Genomic DNA, 17,019 nt, shown 5'->3' with positions numbered 1-17,019 from the left:
AATGTAACAAAGGCAATATGCCAATGTTAAATGTATATGAGAAGGGGATATAGGGGAGTAATATGGGATTCTTGGTAGTGGTGTTATTTGCTGTCCTTAGTAGTATATTGTATTGTATGACATGTTATTTTTCTTTTTATAATTTTTTCTTATTGCTAAAAAAAAAACAACAATTTTTCTTGTAGTAATCAGTATGTTCAAATGCTGATTGTGGTGATAAATGTACAACTTTATGATGATACCATGAACAACTGATTGTACACTGTGGATAAATGTATGGTATGTGAATATAACTCTATAAAATTGTAGGAAAATATATATATAGGAGTAAAAGTGTTGGAGAAAATATGGTGAGAGGGATGATGCCTCACCAATATGGACTAACTGCAATGTGTAAACTCAGAATTGAATCTTAGAACATAGCCTAACGTGGACACAATAATTGTAATAGTCCCTAGATTGTAAGCTCTTACAGCAGTTAACTCTATCCCTGAATTGTAAGGCCTATCTCTAAACTTTAAGATGCTGATCCCCTAGCGTATGCTGTCACAAACATTGGGACTGGCAGTTTGATGTGCTGAGCCCTCAAGCATGGGACTTGCCCTTATGAAGCTCATTACCACAAAGGAAAGTCTAAAGTTGTATGTAATGGTGCCTAAGAGTCTCCCCCTGAGTACCTCTTTGTTGCTCAGATGTGGCCCTCTCTCTCTCTAACTGAGCCATCTCGACAGGTGAACTCGCTGCCCTCCCTCCTACGTGGGACCCGACTCCCAGGGGTGTAAATCTCCCTGGCAACGCAGAGTATGACTCCCAGGGATGAATGTGGACCCAGCATCATGGGACTGAGAGTATCTTCTTGACCAAAAGGGGGATGAAAAATGAGATGAAATGGTTTCAGTGCCTGAGAGATTCCAAATGGAGTCGAGAGGTCACTCTGGTGGACATTCTTATGCACTATATAGATAACACCTCTTAGGCTTTAATGTATTGGAATAGCTAGAAGTAAATACCTGAAACTACCAAACTCCAACCCAGCAGTCTGGACTCCTGAAGACAATTATATAATAATGTAGATTACAAGGGGTGACAGTGTGATTGTGAAGACCTTGTGGATCACACCCCCTTTATCTAGTGTATGGATGAGTGGAGAAATGGGGATAAAAACTAAAGGACAAATGGGGTGGGATGGGGGGATGATTGGGGTGTTTTTTTTCACTTTTATTTTTTATTCTTGTTCTGGTTCTTTCTGATGTAAGGAAAATGTTCAGAGATAGACTGTGGTGATGAATGCATAACTATGTTATCATACTGTGGACAGTGGATTGTATATCATGGATGATTGTATGGTGTGTGAATGTATTTCAATAAAACTGAATTTAATTAAAAAATAAAAATAAAAAAAATAAATGTCATTAGCAACAGAGAATACTACTACTCTTGTATATACTATAGATATATACATTGGTACAAACCATTCATAAAGCTTTATTCAAAAGGGTACAAATAATGGAATGAACAATAACTAACAAGCCTTGAAAAATGTTACAAAAATATAATCTTTTAAAACAAAAGGCAGGGAGATGGAAGAAGATGGTGGCATAGAGAAGAGTGGAAACTAGTTTGTCCCCTGGAACAACCAATAAACAACCAGGAACAACAAATAAATAATCTGGAATAACTGTGGGGGCAAATACATGACTGTCCACTCATCCTATACCAATCTGAATTGGGAGGAATGCCTGAAATTGCAGCATAAAATCTGTAAGTAAAAACTGTGGGTCCAAGCCAGGAGCTCCCTCCCCTCATGGCCCAAACTGCAAAGCCTTACAGTACAAGAGAGCAGCACTTTCTGCATAAGTGAATATGGCTCAGCTGAGCTCCAACTGAGGTTTTAATTAACAAATGTGGGACTGCTCAAAACAAGATATGAATCCCCAAAAAGCAGAGACTTTTGGTGACAACTGCCCTTAGAGAGCTGGAGGGTGGCTGCAGACACCCTGAAAGGGGCTTTCTGTCCCTTTTTTGGCTCAGTGCAGAAAGCCTCAGCCATTTTCAGTTCCCAGCACTCTGATCCAAGCAAGGGTGGAGATAGCACAGGCAGAGAGACTATTCAAATGTAAATGACCTCTCCCCAGGGGGTGTATTTACCCAAAGAGGAAGAAGGTGGTGTCAAGTTCTGCTACCTGCCTTCCATTCACAACCAGACCCCAGAGCCTGGGGGAAAACAGCCATGGGCCACACCTCCTTATACCACTCTGGTGCTACAGGCTGTCAGGTGCCACCTGCTGGGCAGAAAAGCACAGTGACTTGAGGCCTCACATGGTGTACCAGTCTTCTAAGACACACCCTCAGGGAGACATGATACTGTTGCCTCCTTCTGAGACCTGAGCTCATTCTGGTCTGGAAAAACCTGACTGGGGGAACCAAGGAAATCAGATGCCTAGACAACAGAAAACTACAACCTACACTAAGAAAAATGAAGTATGACCCAGTCAGAGAAACAAACTTACACTTCAACTGAGATACAGGAATTTAAACAACTAATACTAAATCAATTCAAAAAGTTTAGGGAAGATATGGCAAAAGAGATGAAGCATATAGTGAAAACACTGGGCATGCATAAGGTAGAAGTTTGAAAAAAACAACAGGCAGAATCTATGGAAATGAAAGGCACAACACAAGAGATGAAAGACACAATGGAAACATGACAGCAGATCTCAAGAAGCAGAAGAAAACACTCAGGAACCAGAGAACAAGGCACCTGAAAGCCTCCACACAAAAGAACAGATAGAGAAAAGAATGGAAAAATATGAGCAATGTCTCTGGGAACATAAGGACAAAATAAAATGCAAGAATCTAAGTGTCATTGGTGTCCCAGAAGGAGAAGTGAAGGGAAAAGGGGCAGAAGCAATAATGGAATAATCAATGAAAATCTCCCATCTCTTATGAAAGGCAAAATTACAGATCCAAGGAGTGCAGCATACTCCAAACAGAATAGATCTGAAGAGGCCTACACCAGGACACTTAATAATCAGATTATCAAACATCAAAGATAAAGAGAGAATCCTGAAAGCAGCATGAGAAAAGCAATCCATCACATACAAAGGAAGCCTGATAAGACTATGTGTGGGTTTCTCTGCAGAAACCATGGAAGCAAGAAGGAAGTGGGGTGATATATTTAAGATACTAAGAGAGAAAAACCGCCAACCAAGAATCCTATATCCAGCAAAACTGTCCTCCAAATATGAGGGAGAGCTTGAAATATTCTCTGACAAATAGACAATGACAGAGTTTGTGAACAGGATACCTGCTCTACAGGAAACACTAAAGGAAGCACTGCAGACAGAAAGGAGAGGACAGGAGTGAAAGGTTTGGAAAACAATTTTCAGAGACACAGCAATGTAAGTACACTGAGTGGAGATGAGTGTGAGTATGGCTGAAAAAGGAAGGGTAGGATCATGTGGGACACCAGAATGAAAGATAAAGACTGGGACTGTGTAAATCAGTGAAACCTAGGGTGCTCAATGACTGTGATAAAAGGTACATATATGTTTTTACATGAGGTAGAACAAATGAATGCCAACATTGGAAGGTGTTAAAAATAAGGTGGGATTGGGGGGAAAATACAATCAATGCAAACTAGTGACTATAATTAACAGAAACATTATATCATGCTTCCTTTAATATAACGAAGGCAATATACCAAAGCTAAATGCATATGAGGGGGGACATAGGGGAAGTGTAGGGGACTCCTGGCATTGGTGATGTTCTCTGACTAATTATCCTACTTTAGTTTAAAGCAATCTTTCTTTTTGTTGCTTTCCAGCTCTCATGCTTTTTTTCTCTTTTTCTTTTTTCTTTTTTCTTTTGTCTCTCTACCTTCTTTGACTCTTCCTCCTTCTTTGTGAAAGAAATGGAGATGTCCTTATATAGAGAGTGGCAATGGTGCTAAATACATAAATATGTGACAATACAGGGAACCAACAATTGTTTAGTTAGGATGGAATGTATGGTGTGTAAACTACATCATCTCAAAAAAATGGGTTGATGAAGAAACCTTGAAGGCACTATATTGAGGGAAATAAGACAGAAACATAAGGACAAATATTGCAGGTTCTCTCTGATATGAACTAACTCTAATATGTAAATTCAAAGACATGAACTATAAGTTACCAGGATATAGAATGAGGCTAAAGAATGGAGACCAGTTGCTTATTATGAGCAAAATGTTCAACTCAGGTGAACTTAAATGTTTGGAAATGAACAGACATGATGGTAGCACATTGTGAGAAAAACTAACAGTGCTGAATGGTGTGTGAAGGTGGTGGAAAGGGTAAACTCAGAGTCACATATGTCACCAGAAGGAAAGTTGGAGGTTAAAAGATGGGAATGTATAATACAGTGAATCTTGCGGTGGACAATGTCCATGATTAACTGTACAAATATTAGAAATCTCTCTCATGAACTAGAACAAGTGTATGACACTATAACTAGAAGGTAATGGTAGAGGGGCACATAGGGAAAAATATATACCTATTGCAAACTACATACTACAGCTAGTAGTATTTTAACATTCTTTCATCATCAGTAATAAATGTACTATGAATCAATAATGGAGGGGGGGGATTAGGGGTATGGGATGATTTGAGTTTCCTTTTTTTGTCTTTATTTCTTTTCTGGAATAATGAAAGTGTTCTAAAAATTGAAAAAATTAATTGCAGTGATGTATGCACAGCTGTATGATGGTACCATGGGCAATTGATTGTATATGTTGGATCTTTGGATGTTTGTTTGGTGTGTAAACAATCTCAATAAAAAATAAAAAAAAAATTTTAAAAAGGCAGTGAAATACAGGCAAAAAATGGTATTACTTGAAAGAAGGCAGGACTTTTACTATCCCAGAAATTCAATATTTTCATAATACAGAAACAAAATAAAAGATGGATTCTTGTTGTAAGTTAAGTAGAATCCAGTCAGTTTAGAAATTTCTATATCAGAAAATATTTAAGCTATGTAAATTAATTTATATGATCCTTTACTTCCAAATAAGTGTTTGTATGACAACTCTGGTCTCAAGATAATCTCAAAACATATTGGCAGAATTTACCTTTTTAAACTATTGAATATTTCTGATTTATTGTCTTCCTATCCATGGTTTTTTACTTTCTCTTTGAAGATCATTAATGTGTTCCCATAGAAAAAAAATTAACTTTAAATGTAAGAAAGAGAATTGTTGAGGTAAAGTGGAATAAGATGTAAAGGAAAACCAGTGATCATCAGTTCTCAACCCTGAGGGTCTGTGAGTAAATGGCTTTCTCTGTGAGGTGCAGTGGCCCAAAAAATGAAAAACAATGTGAACCTCAGTTCAAAAAGCACATTTGATGAAAAATGTTCCAGATAAATTCTAACTAGAACTGCTCATGCCTCCATTTACCAGAATCTCCCAAACTTCCATGTATATATCTATAATGTTTTAAGCATAGTCCAAATAGATCTACTGTTGTTCCAAGATAAGTAATAACCCAAAAGAACTAAAATAAGACCTACGTGTAGACATTGGAACAAAAATATATGAATGAGCAGCGGGAATGATAACAGCAAAAGGAAAGAATATAATATATATCAAAGAAATGCTATTCCAAGAAACAGAAGAATCAACCTAAATACTTCTACGTAGTCTCAAAGAAATTCATAACAACATTTATCTTTTTAAAGAGAATCAAAAAGAATTTAACAAGATCAAAGATAGTATTATCAGACAAGGAACAAAGATGAAATTTGAGATTACTGAACATGAGAAAGGGAAAAGAAAATTTTCTGAAGATAAAATGAAAATCAGAAGTTACAAAATAAAATAATTAACTGAAATACTGCCAATGACATATAAAAAATCTTCAGGACATTATACAGAAATAAATATAACATAAAGAAAAATGAGGTACAATTGATTAATATGAAAACAACAAATCTATGATGAGCAAAGGGTATTCAACATACTCCTAACTGGTGTTCCTGGAGAAGAAAACAAATGAACCATTTTATTCAAGTAAATAATAGAAGAAAATTTTACTGATATAAAGGCTTCACACTGAAGATTGAAAGGGCAAATGGAGTACAATGAAAACATAATACAATACAATCAACACAAAGACTAATCTTGGTAAGAGAGTTATAATTAAGAGTTAAAGAAAGAATTTGATGGAAATATAGGCAGAAAAAAATGAATCACATTTTGAAAATAAAGATTGACTCAAATGTCTCTTAATTTACATTCCATAACATAAAGTAGTGGACTGATGTGTATAAGGGAAGGAAATTTAAGATCCAGGAATCCTACACTCTACCATGTCATCATTGAAATATAAAGGCAACAGATGGGCATTCTTAAACACACAAGAATTCTGGAATTAGAGCACCTATGAGCCTTACTTGCAAAATAATCCTTGATGATAAAATATGATAACTAAGAGAAAAATGGAAATTCATGATCCAGAAATGTAGATGGGGATAAAAGTTAAAATGATTTGAAATAGTCTAAACAAATACACAAATCATGATTGCAAACATGTAAATAGGATTAATCCTGACAAGGTTAGAAGAGTAGATATATGATGCACAGTGATTGGAAGGTTGGGGCAAATAAATTTCTTTCATTTCATAGCAGGAGACAATAGATATCTGCCCAAAACTGAAATGTATAATTAAAGAAAAGAAGTTTAATGACATCAATATGCTAATATTTTACATATATTTTTACTATATTTGATATATTTTAGAAACTAAAATACCTTATTGAAAGGGAAAAAAGTATCTAATGGCCACAAATTAACAAGCTGAATTTCAGTTGCTTTTTCTTCATTTACTGCATGTTATGAAAATTATTTAAGTGATTTATTTCTATCTATCCATATATCCAGAGGAAGGTGTCTAGAATTATAGTTATCAAATGTTAATATTTATTTCTAGGTGGTGGAGTTTGGAGTTGATACATTTACTTATAATTTTCTCTATTGCCTGCATTTTTATATAATTACAAAGAACTATCTTAAATATTCATGGGATAAAAATGTCAAGTTTTGAACAGGTTTTAGTTGAGTGAATCTACTCATAAACTCTCAGAATCATGCAAAACATTCTTGATTCAAGTACAGTCAACTCTACTGCCTAATCTAAAATTGCTATGAAATACCAAACACCTAAATCTAATTTAAAGTAAAGGTCCTCTAACCCCCTGGATTTGCTGCATCAAATATTTCATAAACCCTTGACAGTTGTTGCACTTCCTCAGAATTTTTTATAAATATACTTTTTTACAGTTACAATTAACAAAAAATTCACCGAATTAATATTGCAAAAAAGGAATCATTTTTATTTATCTTAAGATTCTAAAATAGTTCTGTGTAAAAACTAAGTCAATACAGAAATATTCATTTTGTAGCTTGTATTATAGTGAAGATAAATAATGATCCACTATAATCTGACTGGAAGGCAGAAGTCCAGCTAAGGAGATGGCAATTGTTTCACATCTTGTACTTCACATATTCCTAAATGTCTGCCATTCAGAAACTGACAATTATTTCCCTTTAAAGTAAATCAAGAGGTGACTGAATTTGAGGAAAATCCGTAAATTAACCATTTTTTTCTATGAGCTGTTTTCACCTGTGGTTTTCAAATTTCTAACCACATCATAAAATGTTTTGTTACCTAAATTAAGTATGATTTGGTAAAATAGCTTGACTATATTATTTATCAAATCTGAAATGTTTTGCATTATATTTCAAGGAATATAGCAATTATATGTAATAAGCAATTGAATATGTTATACCATAAATATATATTTACATAAATATATATATTTACCATATGTATTTGGTAATATATATAGCAAATAAATATATATATTTAACATGGGAAATTCTCAGTTTCTTAAGAGTACTGGTAGAGAAATATACAACAGCTGAGCCACACCCTATACTGGCTGTTGGTGCAGCTATGAAGCCAAGAAACCATGGAACCAAAAGACAGTGGGATCTGCTGGTCCCAGCAATTCAATTCTTTTGAACATGGAAACATGTCACTTTTAATTTTTAAAAGTTGCATGTCATCCACTAATATCCATTTATCACATGTATCTCTAAGCCAGCTCACCAACACTCATTTGCCAAAAACAAGAGGCAGATCAATTTCAGGCACCTTAAATTGTGGGTAAAATAAAAGTTTGTCTTTCAGTTCTTAAGTCAAGCCAGTGACTCACTAGCTAGGAGTGATCAGCTACTTTCATCAGAATGTGATTATCAGCTAATAGTTTTCATCTATAACTAAACTGAAAATAAAACATACAAATTTCTATACAAAACCACTACTGGTCAGTGCAACCAGATATATATTTTAGGAATTTATTCCAAAACTAGATATTATTGCAGTCCTGGTTATATTTGACTATGTGTAAACTCCTAAATTATATCCAGTAATATTTAATTCATTTAAATTATTATTTTATGAACCAGAAAATAGAAAATCTAACCACCCCATCTTTAGTAACTCTACTGCTTTGCATATTCACAGGAAGACATTATAAATACAATGAAGAAGTGTGAACAGTCTAACTCAAAGTGCCTCTTTTCAGCTTAATCAGAACAGAAACAAACGAATATTTGAATTTTAAAAGCAATACAAAAGATATAGATCCATCTAAAAATAAAGTCAACCAAGCATTTATATTGCACAAGATTTTCACTGTTCTTTTAAAATGACCTCGTACTTATTTTGTTTTATCTTCAGCGTTCCAAGGCAAAGCCACTCAAGGTGACTTTCTTTCAAATTGTGCTCTATACCTATCAAAGTGCCTTGCATAAAGGTTGACATTCAAAATGTTTTTGAATGAATTAATGTCATTTATACAATATCTATTATTGACAAACACAGCACCACAAATATTTAAAAGATTCTGTCCTTTTTATATGCAAGATAAATAAAAACAGAAAGTGATATTACAAGTATGATTCAATAGTTAAATATGTCTTCAACAGATCCAGATAAGCACTCATAATAGAGAACCTTCTACCATTGTTTAAATTTGCAGGACTGAATGAGACCTTTTGAATAGTTTAATTATTTAATTACTTTTTCTAATATATATTTAAATCTGTTCTGCATGGTTAAAAGTCTTTAAAAAGGAGTAGCAATCTCTAAATTGATTTTTTAAATTTTTTATTAAGTTGATTATTATAATTGTTTAACTTGTTACACATAGAAGTGCAACCATAGAAAAAGGCACTATAGCAATCAATACATTTATATAATGTATTTAGAAAAGACTGGTGTTCCTTGTGCTAACAATATTAGAAATAGTAAAACAAAAATATCTAACTCATAATTCATAATGTAAATGCTGATAATATAGCTTATGTGAAGTTTAGAATTAAGTCTCAGAGTTCTGTATTTTATCTATTCAGGAGAGCTACATAAATAATATTTAAATCATTATTATCTGTCTGATGTAAAAGCCTAATTGTTCCATATTTTATGTATGACAGAAGAAATTATAATAGGGATAAAAATGAAAATATTTCCAAATATATAGATTTTATTGCTGTAATACATTCATAGATAGCACTTTACCTTGTAATTAATTAACATTTGATTGAATTTCCTAATATTACATTTTTGTTAACATACTAAACCTGCATAATTTGTGCAGGCCTTTTCCCAATAGGCATGAATGTAATTATCCCTTATCTTTCAACACAGCCAAGCCCAGTAAATATAATTACAATTTTTTAGGTTTACTCAAGCATAAAAAACTCATAAAATTAATATTGTATTTATCATATTACCTTTGGCAGCTATTAAAATGCACAAGGGATTTCTTGAATGCATCCTCTATGACTACAATTTCTAGTTAGAATTAAATTCTACCTTGATTTTCAAACTTTAACAAAGGCATTTACTTGTATTCAGAGTTTAGCCAATTGTTGGAAGTTTGTGTTTCTGACATTCATAAAGACTGAATTTGGATTAGAAACCTTAATGACTAGAAAATTGGTGTCAGTATTAAAATTAATTTTGTGGACCCTGTTTAAGCAATGGACCAAAGCATGCCACTCAGGGAAATACATACTAGAATATTTCAAATGTCCTTTGGATTCAGAGGTCTCTTTACATCCTTACACCGCATATGAAACTATAAAACACAGTAAGTGATACTCATTTAAGTGATAGTCATTTCATGAAAGGTTTTTTTCATTGCAAGACTCATGGCAGCAATGAGTCCCCCAAAATGCAATGTTCTTTGGTGTAATCTTGTGGAGGCAGACATATTGGTGTTGATTATGTTGGAATCTTTTGATTGTTTCCATGAAGATGTGACTCAATAAACTGTGAACAAGACCTTTGATTGGATAATTTCCATAGAGGTGTTACCCCACCCATTCAGGGTGGCTCTTAATTGAATCACTGGAGTCCTATAAAAGAGTTCACAGACAGAAGGAGCTGCAGCAGCCAAAAGAGACATTTTTGAGACAGCCATTGAGGGCAGACTTTTGCTGACACTTTGCTCTGTAGAAGCTAAGAGAGGCAAAATGCCCAAGAGCAATATTTTGAAGAATGCACAAGAGCTGAGGATAAGCTGGAACACAACCTGGGGTCAGCAGATGCCAGCCACGTGCCTTCCCAGCTAACAGAAGTTTCCCATATGCCATTGGCTTTCCTTCACTGAAGGTATTCTTGTGTTTATGCCTTAATTTGGACATTTTTATGGCCTTCAGACTGTAAATTTGTTGCCAAATAAACCCCCTATATAAAAATCAATCCATTTCTGATATTTTGCATAACAGTGGCATTAGCAAACCAGAACACAAGGGATGAGATTGAAGACTTTTAACATGTTAAAAACCTCAAGTGTTCAATATGGGATTATAATCTTAATGTTAACAAGAATTCCATTTTAATGAATCCTTAAATCTACAGAAGTTTGATGAAAATTGAAGGGCATTCTCTTGTTTGAGAAATAACTAATCAGTGTGATTTATAGAAAACCAAGAGCCAGCTTTGATTACAGCAGGCTGCTTTTTTATTTTATTTTAGTGTTTATCTTAGTTTTCCAGGCTGCTAAAACAAATGCCACGCAATGTGTTGGCTTAACAGTAGGAATTTATTGGCTTACAGTTTCAGAGTCTAGAAGGCTTTCTTCCTCCCAGGGTTGGAAGCATTCTGGCTGGCTGGAAATCCTTGGGTTCCTAGGTTTTCCCATCACATGAAAATGTTCTCTCCTTTTTTCTTGTGGTTTCACTGACTTCCAGCTTCCAGCCCTTCCCCATGGCTTACTTTTTATAAGATCTCCACGTATAGGATTATGACCCATCTAGATTTGGATGGCTGTTCCTTAACAGTTTGTTTCCTAGGCTGCTTAAAGCAGATACCATGAAATCATTCAGATTTAACAATGGTAATTCATTGCTTACTGTTTTGAAGCTGAAAAAAATGTCCAAAAGAAGGCATCATCAAGACAATGCTTGCTTCCTGAAAACTGACCGCTGGTGATCCTTGAATCCTTTGCCACATGGCAAGACTCATGGCAGCATCTGCTGATCTCTCCCTTCTCTTCCAGGTTTTGTTGCTTTCAGCTTATTTTTTTCCATGGCTTTCTCTCTTTCTGTCTGAATTTCATCCTCTTATTTAAAAAAACTCCAGTAATGGATTTAAGATCTATCCTGATTGAAGTGAGACACAACTTAACTAAAGTAACCTTATCAAAGGTCCCACTTAAAATGAGTTCACATTCACAGGAATGAGATTAAGACTACGTTATTTTTTCTGGGATACATAACTCAATCTCCCACACTGGTGAGTATCCATTATGCTCTAAATTCAGGAAAACTGCTATATTAGATATTTACTTGTTCTAAGCTGCAAAGTTATCATGAAGCTTAAATAATGACCCAACTCATGGAACATAAGTTGCTCAAAAGGAAGTATTATTATAATCAGGATATAACATTTACTTCCAAGGATAATTTAGGTATTAATTTGTATTACTGCATCATGTTTTTATGACTTTTAAACCACACATGCTATGGAATCATATATTAAATGGATACTGTTACTAAAAATCTTTAGTTTTATTTACTTATTTATTTATTTGTATTAAGGAAGTTGTAGGTTTACAGAAAAATCATGCATAAAATAGGGTTCCTAAATACCACTCTATTATCAACACCTTGCATTAGTGTGGTACATTTTTTTAAAGTTCATGAAAGATAATGTTTATAATTGTACTATTAACATAATCCATCATTTACAATAGGGTTCACTGTTTGTATTGTACAGTCCTATGCTGTTGCTTTTTTTCTTTTTAATGTTTATTCTAGTAATGCTTTGTTTCTTTTTAATTTTTATTCTAGTAACATATACACAATGTAAAATTTCCTTTTAGCCGTATGCAAATATATATTTCAGTGCTGTTAATTACATTCACAATGTTGTGCTATCACCATCATCCATTAGCAAAACCTTCCCATCAATCCAAATACAAACTCTGTATAATTTAAGCATTAACTCCCCTCTCCCTACCCCACCCCCAGCCTCTGGTAAACTACATTCTATTTTCTAACTCTATGAATTTTCTTATTCTAATTATTTCATAGCAATGAGATCATAAAATATTTGTCCTTTTGTGCCTGGCTCATTTCACTCAACATGATGACGTCAAGGTCCATCCATGCTGTCCGATGTGTAATGGCTTCATTGTTTTGTGTCTGAATAATATTCCATTGTATGGATACACCACATTTTATTTACCCATTCTTCAGTTGATATGCACTTGGGTTACTTCCATGTTTTAGCAATTGTGAATAATGCTGCTATGAACATTGACATGCAAATATGTGTTTGAGTCCCTGCATTCAAGTATATGTTCACCAGCTGTCTTTTGGTTACTACTTGCATGATAAATATATTTTTTTCCATCCTTCATTTTCTACCTACTTATGTCTTTAAATTTGAGGTCAATCTCTTATAAACAGCAAATGGTCATGATTTTCTACCCATTCTGTCAATCACTGCCTTTTCAATGGCAAGTATATCTGGTAGGCAACAAGACTTCCATATATATGATATGATTTCAATATTCTTCCTACATAAAGCATCACAATTCACACACTTTTTAAACTAGAATCATTTTTGAGGGAAGGTGAGGCATAGGAGGGGTCCAGTCTATCACATTTTAATAGTGACCACATAAAAGGAAAATATAAATCCAACTTCAAAACAATCTTTTTGTTTTATCCAAATCAGTTCAAAACTTTATATAGCAGGAAGCGTTAAAAACATGGATTATGACTATGAGGAAAAAACTTAGCTTTAGTGTTTCAAGAGAAACCAGTCCACTTTTGAAAATTAGTTGCTGTGCTGGTTTGGATGTATTATGTCCCCCAAAATGTCATGTTCTTTGATGCAATCTTGTAGGGGCAGATGTATTTATTGTTGATTAGATTGGAATCCTTTGATTGTTTCCATAGAGATGTGACTCAATCAACTGTGAGGGAAATGTGTGATTGGATAATTTCCATGAGATTGTTACCTCACACCATCAGGGTGGGTGTAACTGGCTCACTGGGGTACTTTAAAAAGAGCCACACTGGCCCAGACTCTTGCTACAACCAAGAGGGACACTCTGAAAAACACACAGGAGCTGAGAGAGGAGCTGCAACTTACACAGAAATTTTGAAGATGGCCATTGAAAGCAGAGTTTTGATGATGTTTTGGTGGTACTAGCCCAGAATTTGCCCTGAGAAGCTAACACAGAGATGTTCTGGAGAACACCATTTTGAAACACAACCTAGGATCAAGCAGACACCAGCCACATGCTTTCCCAGCTAAGAGAGGTTTTCTGGATGCCAATGGCCTTTCTCCAGTGAAGGTACCCTACTGTTGATAGGCACTTTATAGCCTTAAGACTGTAACTGTGTGACCAAGTAAAACCCCTTTATAAAAGCCAATCCATTTCAGGTGTTCTGAAAAACAGCAGCATTAGCAAACCAGAACAGTTGCACAATTAAGTTTTACCCAAGAAAATGTTGACTAAGCTAAAGAAATATAGATGAAACATTTTACAAAAAATAAAACCATAGATAACAAAAAGTTGGTATCACAGCAAACTATGATTATCTAATATTTCTTTAATAATAGTTCTATTTCCACAAGTCTTCATATGATGTGCCAGTTTGTTCTAGAGTTTAATGATAAAAAAGGCAACAACTTCTAAATTGGTGGTATACATTTTGTTAAGATTTTTTTAATGTAAGGTCATTAAAAAAATAGACAAACCACAGATGGAAAATGAAGGCAACAGAAAAATACAACTTTTCACAACCAAGAAAAAATTAACAGAACCTTAAAAATAAGTTGGAAAAGGTTATATTGTAAAAGTATGATGCAGATCTGCTTATTATGTCCCAAAATTGTCAATTCATAATTCTAAATAAATATTTCTAATGTATGAGAATAAAAATCACTTTCAGTGTATTTGTAAGTTCTGTGTTTTATCACACAGGTATGTTTCTTCAACACTATCTTTTGAAAATGAGCCACTTAAAGAGATATAATTTTCATTCTATTAAGTTTCATTCAACTTTTCTTAGGGTTAGATACAAATGAAATGTGCTTTTAATGCATAAAAAACATGATGGATAGCAGCAAGGTACTTGGGGGGGAGGAGATTAAGGAAGAGTATGATAATTCACATGGCAATTATTTTGTACATTAATGAAAGATAATTCACACTTTTGAAACTTCAAGACTTCCCTTTTTAAAGAAACCAAATAAACCCAAGACACCTTGCTGACACTTTCCCATTCCCAAATGAATTCATTCCTCTTTTACACACAAAAAACAAAATAGTTATAGTGGCAAAAGATTTTGATAGCAATTTGAAATTTGTAAACTATATTTCAATTTCTTTTAATAGTTCCCAAATTGTAAGATGCAAGGTTCTCATAATCTTTCAGTAGTGCCTCTCCTGCAAATAAGCCTTCATTTTGTTTGACAAAGGCAGTTTTTGAATTAAGTCTATTATGGTATACTGGCATGTAACAAAAGGACACAGGTACTGCAAAGAACACCCCTGCATGAACCGTGAAACTGGATTGGTCAGTCTGACAAGGTAAGTGGCAGATCTAGGCAGCTGAGACCTTGAATAACAAAAATCTCCATTTTCAGAATCCCTGATTGAATGTTCACTTAGATCAACTATAAAAGTGTGTCCTTCCACATCTTGTTGTTCATGAAAACTAAACCTACCATTTGAGTGTCACATTTTAGTGGAAAGTGTTTTGCCAAGCCAGAAAGCCCAAACTTAAAAGAAAACATCCATCAGAACTATCCTGAGCAAGAAAAGAACCATCTGGCACATTTGCTAGCTTCCCTGCTGCCTCCCAACATGTGATTGGTCCCCAGGACCACTCTTGTTTCACAAGTTTTTCAGCTCTTCTATAAGGCTTGTCACAACCATAGGATGACTAATTTGCACAAAGTCCTAAACTCTTGCAACCCGCAAAACACAATTAGGATCAAAATTCAAATGACACCACACACTTTGAGACATGTGGGCATCCATGCCAGTGAGTCCACTGACTTTCTTTGGATTTGATTATTCGGCACTGGAGGTAGCAATGGTGAGAGTGGAGGGATGTCCTCATGACTCTCAGCTCTGTAACATGACACCCATGGTGCCAAACAAGCCACTGATGCACTGGTCCATAAAGGTATCTGGGGCTCTGACCTGATCCTCACTGGTCATCAGGGAAGGAATTCCCTCCCACTTGAGAAGGAACTGCAGAAACTTCCATGGGAGAAGAATTGTCCAGACAATAACTATGTGATCCTTCCAAAGGATACATTCCTTCATCTAAAGGCATGGTATCCTGAATGTGGTCCCAAGGCATAAGTCCAATAACTTCAGGCATATGTCCATCATGGTGAAGATGCAAGTCTCCATTCTGAGACTCCAAACTCTTTAAGGACAGACTCTGTTCTTAGCCCATGGCTTCAGACTGAAGAGTGTGGAAATCCTTCTGAATACCACTCAGTGCTGGACTGGGATTGGAAGAATGAGCCAAGATTTTGACCCTCAACTCTGTTTTGTTGGCCAAAGAGGTGACAAGGCAGGACTGTAGTGATGATTGCAGAGGGAAGCTGATCAGATGGGTCTTTGAGCTCTCATGTCTTTAAAGATGATTGGTGCTGCAGGAAAATATGGTGTCCTCATCAGCAGAGCTCCCAGGGAACACTGCCTTTACCTGACTGCTTCTGTTTCATGGAAAGTTGCAACTATAACATACCCATAAGGTTTTTACTGTTTGATCTATTTTTTCCACCTCTTTCATCTTCACTGTTAATATTACAGCTGCCAAATCTTCACTGTAACAGCTGCCTAATAAGGAGTCATCTTTTCCAAAACCCCTTGCTAGTAATGTTGTTGAACTACTATTAAATCAGTTTTGTCCTTACTTTTATTCACCTTAAAAGATTACAGAAGGTTTTAAGACTAATTTTCCTCATTATCACTGGTTACCTAATCTAGGGGGATCAATTTCTATGTGGAATATTATCCCCAGATGTCTGGAAAGGCTGCAGTGCTGGATCTGTATATTTTTCCAACTTCATTTAACCTTTGGAGCCACTTTCCTTTGGCAGTGGTGGCTCCACCTTCTTGCCCAGCCCAATCACTGCCTTTTGACTGGAGAGTTTAATCCATCTACATTTAAAGTAACTGATTATGATAATCAGGATTTCTTCTGCCATTTTGCTCTTTTGTCCTTATAAGTCTTTTTTTACTTTTTTGACCATCAATTCCTCTGTTAATGCCTACTTCAATATTTATTATTATTATTATTAATATTATTATTTACCATTTTGTGTCCCTTCTCATTTCTTACTGAATACATTTTTCATATATTTTCTTTCTGGTTACCATGGAGTTAATATTTAACAATCTAAATCTATAGCAATTGTATTTGAATC

The 17,019-nt window shown here is 34.8% G+C and overlaps 1 pseudogene; it reads right to left on the bottom strand.

Moving 5' to 3' along the window:
• Positions 1-15,001: 15,001 nt before the first annotated feature.
• On the bottom strand, positions 15,002-16,557 carry LOC119530804 (annotated as a pseudogene).
• Positions 16,558-17,019: the final 462 nt, after the last annotated feature.

The sequence above is a fragment of the Choloepus didactylus genome, chromosome 4 (assembly GCF_015220235.1).
Source record: "Choloepus didactylus isolate mChoDid1 chromosome 4, mChoDid1.pri, whole genome shotgun sequence".
Classification (NCBI taxonomy): domain Eukaryota; kingdom Metazoa; phylum Chordata; class Mammalia; order Pilosa; family Megalonychidae; genus Choloepus; species Choloepus didactylus.
This window is presented reverse-complemented; position numbering and strand designations above follow the sequence as displayed.